The sequence below is a fragment of the Gymnodraco acuticeps genome, unplaced genomic scaffold (genome assembly GCF_902827175.1).
Source record: "Gymnodraco acuticeps unplaced genomic scaffold, fGymAcu1.1, whole genome shotgun sequence".
Taxonomy (NCBI): Eukaryota; Metazoa; Chordata; class Actinopteri; order Perciformes; family Bathydraconidae; genus Gymnodraco; species Gymnodraco acuticeps.
This window is the reverse complement of record NW_022992177.1, coordinates 3719612-3730106: the sequence shown is the minus strand read 5'-3', so window position 1 is coordinate 3730106 and position 10495 is coordinate 3719612. Positions and strand designations below refer to the sequence as shown.

The following is a 10495-nucleotide window of genomic DNA, read 5'->3' as shown; positions in this document are numbered from 1 at the left end:
ATCGGGTACTACGGCGTTCTCCACAAAACCATGAAATGGTACAAGACTTTTTTTTTCCATTTCATGGACATTGCAGTGGTGAACAGCTTCCTTCTCCACAAGGAGCTGTTCAAGATGAGGAGTGACCCCAGCAGGACAAAGCCACACACCCAGAAGACTTTCAGGGAGCAGCTTGCTGCAGAATTGTTGGAGTTTGATGAAGGCCCTGCACCTCCACCACCCCCCCCCCTCCTCCACCACTCACATGCATGCCCGAGTATTATGGGGAAGATGCCACCAAGGTCAGGAAGAACTGCAGGAGGTGCCTAGATGCTGGACTCAAAAGGGTGAAGACACCTGTGTACTGCAGGAAGTGCCAGGTCCCTCTGTGCTTCACTGTCAAAAAGAACTGTTTCAGGGAGTGGCACGACCTAAATACTGGAACATTTAGGTAGGTATAAAGTTCAGGTAGGTATAACGTTTTGCGAGTGTTTATTTTAAAAAAAAATACTGTTTTTACATACCTAGTGTGATTTTATTGAATAGTGTGTTGGTAAAATATTTGTTGTTTTTACAAACCTACAGTGTGGTTTTATTGTATAGTACATTGGTAAAATGTTTGTTTTTACATGCCTATAGTGTGTTGGTAAAATGTTTGAAATAAATCTGCCCCAGTTGGAGTCAAATGTTTCCTAATTTTTATTGTACACACACACACACACACACACACACACACACACACACACACACACACACACACACACACACACACACACACACACACACACACACACACACACACACACACACACACACACACACACACACACACACACACACACACACACACACAGTGTGGTTTTATAGTATAGTGCAGGGGTCTGCAACCTTTTTGACCAAAAGAGCCATTTTGCTCCTTTTTCCCAAAACATTTTTTGTCTGGAGCCACAAAACATATTTCATAGTTTTGTAATATCAGACAAAAACTACAGTTTTTTTGCATTTATTAGGCTATTTATTACATGATATAAAACTGTTAACCTCTAATAAGAAACAAAGAACTCTTATAAGAAACAAAGAACTCTTGTTTATAAGAGTTCTTTGTTTCTTATAAGAGTTCTTTGTTTCTTATTAGAGGTTAACTCCTCTATATCTCCTTATAAGGAGAATTACAAATAATACACAGGCCTACTTTAAAATAAATTAAACACAGCACTTGGGGAGTCTTCTGCACATTTGAAGGGACAACAATATAATTAAAATGGGCCCACTTTGAAATAAATAAAACATATAGCTGCACCCTAAAAAGAGTTAAAGGTAGGTAAGAATGGAGAAACCAGCTCGAGTGCGCTAGAATTTGAAAGTACACAACCGGAAAAAATATGCCTCTTCCTTCAGACTTTCTTACAGAGTCCCTCCTCCAACACACACGAACGCGCACATGACCAATGAGGGCACGAGATAAGTTTGTGCACAGATGGAAAGCTGACAGGCAGTTAGGCCATCCAGTTATTTTAGCCGGGCCGACTCAGATGATTGGTCGTGCTTTTTACAGCGCTACGGCTTCCAGAGATTAATTTTTGTATGTATTTATTGTCAAAGCATTTAATATATTCATTGCTATCGGGACGTTAAGAGCATTCCATGGAATATAACAAAAAGTGTTTTCTGAAATAAATTACATACCCCATTGAATTATGACTGAAGATCGTCAGCTGTCTTCCTCTCCCTTGTTGTTCCTCGATACGTAAAGGCTGCACCACCGTTGACAACTTCTGTCTACATATCAAACATACCGGTAAACCAGCATCGTTTGCTGTGAAAGCATATAACTCTGTCCACACAGAATTAAATCCTGTGTTCCTCCGGTACTTTTCTTTGATGTATCCATAGTTCGCTCATCGAGCCGTGGGTCAGGTTATTCGCCTCCAAGAAAAGGCGCTCGTGCGGGACCGTAGCAGGATGTGACGCATATTTTAGTTGACCTAATTAAAACCGTTTTGTTTTTTATTTATGTGTCACAGTATCACCTCAAAATACAAGATACGAAACATTTTCAACCATGCAACAAAATATAAATAGTCCTACAAATACTTTTATTTTATTTCCTTCTTATTTTTGTCTAAACTCAAGGGAGCCAGAGCAGAGGGCTTAAAGGGCCGCGGGTTGCCGACCCCTGGTATAGTGTGTTAAAATATTTGTTGTTTTTACAAACCTACAGTGTGGTTTTATTGTATAGTACGTTGGTAAAATGTTTGTTTTTACATGCCTATAGTGTGTTGGTAAAATGTTTGAAATAAATCTGCCCCAGTTGGAGTCAAATGTTACCTATGTTTCCGTTTTTTTTATTGTGCAAGTACACCTACACACTGACCTACAGTGTGGTTTTATTGTATAGTGCATTGGTACAGTTACATACACACACAGCTACACTTACACATACACACCTACACATACCCACACAGCTACACTTACACACCTACACATACCCACACACTTACACACACACACAGCTACACTCACACACACCCACACACACACCTACACAGCTACACACACCTACACCTACACACACTCGCACACAAAAAAAATGCAAAATTGGATTTTTTTTTGGGTCGAATTAATACCTATAGTGATTCAATGTAATACAATGATTTTTATAGTCTGGTACCTGGAAAAAGGTCAAATGGCACTGATGGAACCAGATGCACCCAAATGTGCCCAAAGCTTATTCCGCCTGGACTTTATTTACATAAACCTCTCTAAAAAGGTCAAATTTCACTTGTTTTGCATCAATCTTGATACAGGGTACTTATATGTTATACTTAGGATTCCTAAAGCTTTTAGGCTACTAACCCATCATTCAACGTTGGTCTTCACTATAAGTAATGGGTTTTCTTTAGGCGGAGACAGGAATTTACATTGTTTTGCTATGTTCCATCTGAATTTACTCTGACACAGAAACATATATATTGATTTTGACACTTCTACATCCAACTCACAGATGTAACCTTTATTTGATAACAACAATTATTCATATAAACCTTTTGGAAGTGAAGTTATAGTCATTTGTTCTGGGCATGTCATTTTCGAGCCTGAAACCTGAAAAACAGGCTTGGGGTTTAACAGGTTAAATCAAGATGAAAACAGACATTACACAGTATTCATGTGTTAAGAAGCCCACTCTTCAAACGAATTCATTCAATTCAAGCTGAAAACATTTTTTATGAAATCTAAGTTGATAAGAAAAAAGCCCAATAACTTATTTTCATAACACGCTTGAAATAAACCATTCCTAGTTCCTCTTATGATAAGCAAGCTGAGGCTCCTGTTTTAAGGAATTAGCTGCTAACAAAATAAATGAAACCCTATGGAGAGCTGTGATGTAGGCTGTTGTTTTTCTTAAAGCATATTCAAGTATTAAGCATAATTTACCTATACATTTGATTGATTTTACTGACATATAACTTAACTTATGAGGCAATATACCTCACCTCTAGTGAGTGGCCCAGCTCTTCGTATATTTTTCTGTATGTGGCCCTCGGTGAAAAAAGTTTTGACACCCCTGAATTCAACATAATTTTCCCTTAAAACGTACCCGCCCACAGAGTAAATAACTCACTGAAACAGGTCCTGTCATCCGAGCACACGTCACAGTGGGGGGGACAGCGTCTGCAGGTGCCATCATCTGCAGGGTAGGACCTCAGTGAACAGTTGAGTCTACACATACCCCCTTCCAAGTAGTGGCCATCAGCACAGGACAGACACTGGGTCTTGATCCCATCACATGAGGAACAGGAGACATCACAGGCTTCACAGGCCCCCTCTAATGTCTCAAAGAAACCTCTGAAATAGGTCAGGAGATTTATTTTAAGGCATAATAAGAAAATTGCAGTTAACAATAACACATCATTATTAAAAGAGTTTTTCTTTATTGTACTTATCAGCGTATCCACATGCTTACTCTGGGCAAGTTGACCAGCACCTCCCCTGGTGGAGAAAGAGTGTGTAGCTCCCTTTGGAGCAGCTGATGCAGTTATCTCTGGTGTCCATGCAAGACTCACAGTTTGGAGAGCAGTCCTCACACAGCTGAGTGGCAGAGCTTGTATAAGAGCCGGATGGACACTGCACTACACAGGAACTGTCCTGACTCAAGAAATTCCCTGTAATAATGCACACACACAATGAAGAAAAATAACTGGGAAAATGATTGATTGCATAGTCATGTAAGACGGTAAATATTTGTACCTTTGAAACAAGTAGAACAATCGAGTGCTTGTGGGCCAAAGCAGGTCTTACAGGATGCATCGCACGTGTGGCATTCACTGAATTGTCCTAACAAATAAAGCAGAGTAACTGTAATATAAGATAACATCCCAGTTGACAGAACCAGTTGTGAAAGTACTAAGATATTTTACTTAAAAGTAGGAATATCACAGTATAGTAATACTCTTTGCAAGTAAATGTTCAGCATTTAAAATTTGACTTCAGTACAACATTTTAGCAAACAAATAGTACCACAAGTGAATGTATTCATTAGAATGTCCCAACTAATAATCGTATTATAACTGTTTTTTTAACTATTGATAAATGTATTTGTTTATCCCTTCCATATTGTTGGGCTTATTTTATTAACTGTATGAACTGCTGGGTAGCTCAAACTATAATATTCTATATCGTAATTTATTACTTGATAAATAGATCACGTAAAAATCTAAATTTGCAAATGAACTTGTAACTAAATATGCAAAATAAATGTAAGAGGTACAATATTTGTGAAAAGTGTTGGAGTATAAATAGCATTTAATAAATAACAGAAGTAGCAATTTTGGTTAAAATACTCATGTAAAGTACAGGTATCCTGACTTTATTCTTAAATACCAGACTTGTGTTGATGTACTTAGGTATTTTTCCACCCCTTACAAGAATTAAAACAATCAAATCCTGTTAACCTGAGCAATTGAGCACAGCAATTTGAGAATTGTATGCTTTACCCACTTTGACCACTAGAGGGAGGCATAGTAAGCTGTTTTGGCAAAATGATGGCTGCCCTTCAGAAAACCTGCAGCATGTTAACTCTACTAAAGGAATCTAACATTCCCTCTTTTAAAACAAGATGAAAATTAACGTAAGTTAATACATTTTAGAATGGTCTGTTACACAGAGAAATTATAACACAAATGTTTAGGAGGGCTTAATGCTGGCCTGAAAAAAATAAATAAAAAAGAGTGATGTATTAACGGAAGTTGACCACAGATGATGTAAATGACTATAATCAAGCTATTACAAAAAGACTCATAGAAGTTAAAGATACTTGCAATGCAATGCCCCGAAAAAATGGATTTCAATGGTCAGCACTGGTTAGTTTTGAAAACTATTGTTAAAATGACGAGAGCTGATGACAATAAATGTTAGACTGACTGATCTACACAGGGATACTCAATCCAATGGGTAAACATGTACATTGATCAGCATGATTACCCTGTTGAGTTGATAACTACGGAGTGTTATCCAACGTTGTTGCAAATAAATAAAGCAAACAGAGTAACTGTATCGCATAATATAAGATAACATCCCAGTTGACAGAACCAGTTGTGAAAGTACTAAGATATTTTACTTAAAAGTAGGAATATCACAGTATAGTAATACTCTTTTACAAGTAAATGTTCAGCATTTAAAATTTGACTTCAGATATAGTACAACATTTTAGCACACAAACAAATAGTACCACAAGTGAATGTATTCATTAGAATGTCCCAACTAATAATATTATAACTGTTTTTTTAACTATTGATAAATGTATTTGTTTATCCCTTTCATATTGTTGGGCTTATTTTATTAACTGTATAAACTGCTGGGTAGCTCAAACTATAATATTCTATATCATAATTTATTACTTGATAAATAGATCACGTAAAAATCTAAATTTGCAAATGAATTTGTAACTAAATATGCAAAATAAATGTAAGAGGTACAATATTTGTGAAAAGTGTTGGAGTATAAATAACATTTAATAAATAACAGAAGTAGCAATTTTGGTTAAAATACTCATGTAAAGTACAGGTATCCTGACTTTATTCTTAAATACCAGACTTGTGTTGATGTAGTTAATAATAATCTTTACAGTTTGAATAAGCTGTTCACAAACTGTTTTCTGGCTTTATATCTAGACTTTTATATGTATGGTTCCCCACCCTTTCCATCATTAAGGTGTGACCTGATGAGTATGGTGATTGACACTGCAAGAAAAGGTGAAGATAATTATACTGTGTTAGCAAATAATATTCCTGTCTAGATAGTTGAAACCATGACTACTGTTATTCATCCTTTTCATCCGACTCCCCAATGTAGCTGATGATTTTCGAGGCACTTTCAATCCAAGGGTGTCCTTTAAGAAAACCACATTCCTGGGGCACTTCCACTGCACCTCTCTCAGTTGGATTTCAGATGTTAGGGGATTACAACTATACACAAGCAAAGAGCTCAACTTTTTTGAAATGTTGAGCACCAAATACCCAGAATGTGTTGGTGTCTGGAAGCACAATACGGCCGTGTAAGTGATTAATGCATCAAAGGGAGCTCTGTACAGCAGAGATGCAGAGACCATGGTCCGCATTAGTGAGTGGCCTTATGGTTTATAAACTAAGCCTTTAATACAAGCTTGAAAAGCTTTTCAAGAAGCCAGTGATCTTATTGTGTGGCAAGTTAGAAGCGGAAACTCTAGAGGAGATATGCAATCAACATGCAGTAACGTGATTCATCAGATAATCAAATATTTGATCAAATCGGATCAAAGAGTCAAAAAGCCCATGTCATCTTGTGGAGAAACATAACGTTTTTTATATGAACATAAGCAGGGTTTCGCTGATCTAATGTAATGCTATGGTTGTACAGTAAGTAACAGATCGGGTTAACCACAACACAGAAAGCTGTTATTACCCGTTATTATAAAGTATGTGTGGCGGTGTGTTTTCAAAGATATAAAGACCCAAAAGGCACCCGAATCAGAGAATACTCAGAATTCTGCATACTGTAAGTACTTAATTATAATTAAGTACACAAATGACATCAACGCCATCTCTTCAGAGAGCTACAGGTGACCTGTGCAGCAACACATTTCAATCAATATTTGTCAATACTAAGAGCTGCTAGATTGTGCTGCTGTAATGGAATATATAAGGAGAATAAGAACATACCATGTGGTCCAGCTGGAGTTTCATCTGCCTCCTGATCCCTGCCTCTGGCCCTCTTTCTGATACTTCATCTTTATTCCTCACATATATATCTTCTTCTTCTTCACTAATGTCTTCATCTCCTCCTCTTCCTCCTGGTCTCTTAATCTCCTCCTCTTCCTCCTGCTCTGACCCTCTTGGTCTCTTCATTTCTCTTTTCCTTTTCCTCTTTCTGTTCGTCCTGATCACTTCTCATATGTCTTTTTGCTGTTGTTGAATCACTCCTATACTCTGGCCTGCAAGAGTCTACTTGTGAAAAGCACTGGTACAAATGCTTGTATAACTTTACACGTTAGGGCCATGTAGCCTAGCTAATATGTAGCATATCATAAATATAACATCAGAAAGTATTGATCAAGCGCACACAGGCAGCTATGTTTGGATCCAGTTTTTACGGTAAAGGATGTATCCTGGTTTCATTGATCTGGCCTCATGGCTGTGATGTGTAGTTTACGTGGATTTAATAGGAGGCTACCGCGTAGTTTAACAAAGTGATCGATCTCCCAGATAACGCTGTGTGCGTAGTATTTTGTAACGTAACGCCCCAAACAGCGCCCATCTGTTAAACGCTATCGATTCAAACGGCAGCGTTTTATTAATATTTAGTTTCAAGCACTCGTCCTTAGTAAAAACAAAACTAGTGGAAATGGAAATGCTCCCAGGGGAAGCTGATCCATAGGTGCTGGGACAGCTCGCTCCCTCTCTGCAGCGGTGTGAGCCGCGGTCTGTGTGAACAACCCGGGCTGCTTCTCAGGTCGACTATTTTCATTTCCTCGCTCCTCGGTCCTCGGTCTCACCGGAAGTTGATTTGCCTGCGCCATCTTGAGTACCGTCCCATGGCTCTTATTTCTGCCGGAGGACCGAGGATCGAGGAGCGAGGAGCGATAATGGAGGAGCGATAATCGAGGAACCACCAGACCATCCTCCGATGAAATCCTCAGATACTCGCCCCGCCCCCTTACTGTGTATCGCTCACTGATTGGACGATGCAGTGCATGCACTGATCTCATGCTTCTTGACATGAGAGCCGTTTCCCAGCGGAGTGAAGAAAATACATGAACCTCACGGGAGTCACTCCTCAGTTTATACCGTGTTTTGTTTCAATTCCTGTTTCATTTAGTTACAAATATGTGATATATCTGAACAACAAAGTGGTCAAAAATCCTTTTATTCATTTGTTTGAAACATTTTCATGATCGCTTTTTTCGTTTTACATTTTCATTTATTGTCATTTCCATTCAGTCAGTCATTAAGTGCCATTACAATGTTAATGTGCTACATATCCAAACAAACAAACAAACAAACAAACAAAGTGTGCAATCCAATGAATGTTAATCTAACTGGGTTTTGATAGATAACATATCTCTTTTTCTTCTCTCAATTATTTTATTTCTTTTGTGCACTAATCAATATTAATCAAACTATTGTTCGTTTATACATTTTAAGAATGGCGTTTATCTTTTTTGAGAATGAGTTCTTATTTTATTTTATTTATTGGGATCTACAACAGATGATACACATGTTTGTGTCAGTAAATGTGTACTAACAGAGGCGGGGGTGTGTGTGGAAATAACGGGGACAGAGCTGGCTGCTGTCAGACGATCAGCTGTGCAGCGTCATCACAAACGGACGTCACTTCACGTGACGCTCCGGAGGAAAGGACGTCCCATTGCTCTTAAAACTCATTTCCCTGCTTCTCGTGGTTTCCTTGCGTCCCTCCATGCTTCCCTGGTGGGAGGGACTAAACGCAGGGAAACGACGCAAGTGAGGGAAGCAAGGATTTCATTTAATCGACCTGAGAAGCAGCCCCAGTCTCACGGCATTTTGTGTTCACCAACACGATTTTTAATCTATTGATTCGTGTTCACCAACACGATTTGCCCCTTTTTTTCGTGTTGCACAGCACGATTTTAAAAGCAATGTATTTCTACTGCCTGCAGCACGTCTTTTTCTCCGGTCGGGTCGTGGGAGACCGGAAGCTGTGTGGTTCATAAAAACATGTTCTTACTCAATATCAAGCCACAGTTATTGCTTTTATTTTAAATCGTATAATCTCGGACTTTTGTTGCCGTCTGTGAGGAAAATAAATGGGGCTCAGAGCCTCAGGATACTGAAATCTGTATTTTTTAAATCTTTTTTTCCTTCTAATTTGTTATTCTTTTCAAAATAACACATTGTTATTTACTCACCAATAACACACAATTATCCTTGCTTTTATTTATTGGTTTAATTCCATAATCTCGGGCATTTTTGGCGTCCGTCAGGAAATGAATTTCAAAATAAAAATAACCGGAAACAGACGTAGGCATTTCGAGCGATTACCCAAGATCCTCAGCTATGGTTTTAAGCTCGCTTATTGGATGTTTTAGCCGCAATGCATGCTGGGATTTGGTGTTTATATGATATGAAATCCGGAAAACATTTTAAAAGAATAAAATAATACTTAATTCCGAGCACTCTTGCTTTTCTCTTTGAAAGTCATCACATAACGGCATTGTAATACACGGTCCGGCTGCATTGTATATTACAGATCTGCCGTAGTTCTTTATTTATAGAGCCCTGATGAGAAGACCTTTGGAAAAACTGAAGAAATGCCGCCGAAACTGAATACTTGACGTGGATCATAAATATATTCAACAATTAAACAACATCTTCAATTTATCTTCACACAATACGTCTCCTTGCAGTATCAACACTAATTCGGCTGACTTTTACATTTGATCTAATTCACAGATAGGTTATATTAACCATAACGGTGCACAGCTGATATAAAAGGACTGTAGTTTTTAAAGATATTACTGATTTTCTTTGAATGTAAGAGTGTAAATACTGAGTCTGAAATAGTATAGCAATATGCTGTAAAATTACGTGAAAGCATGCATAAAACTACACATCTTCAGATGTTGTACGAAAACACAAGTGTCCTACATTTATAATACAAAGTTATTATGGCTGTGTGTACCATGTGTGCACCTCCTAGTGGTTAAAGCAAAAAATATTAAGAGTACATACTTTCATAGGGGGAAAGTATAAATATAGAATGTAAAAAATGTGATCTCTACAATAAAACAGTTTAGTGTTGTACAAAGATATTAATAGGAGGAGGTGCAAAACAGAAAAACGAATTAACCTTTATTTAAACATTAAATAACAGATTAAGGTCTTCTTTTAAATAAGAAAAAAACGTTGGAGGTATCTATCTACAGATAAATATTAAGCCTGACAAAGTACTTAACGTCTAATATATTGCTTTCCTGCAATGTTAACTATGTTGAAGCACTTAT

General features: G+C 37.8%; 1 long non-coding RNA gene across 1 annotated transcript; it reads right to left on the bottom strand.

The window, feature by feature from the left end:
- Nucleotides 1-3050: 3050 nt before the first annotated feature.
- LOC117538972 lies at nucleotides 3051-6667 on the bottom strand. Its single transcript, XR_004567917.1, has 3 exons — nucleotides 4228-6667; nucleotides 3944-4142; nucleotides 3051-3825 (listed from the first exon to the last, which is right to left on the bottom strand). It is a non-coding gene; the product is annotated as an uncharacterized LOC117538972 (long non-coding RNA).
- Between the last annotated feature and the right edge of the window lie 3828 nt (nucleotides 6668-10495).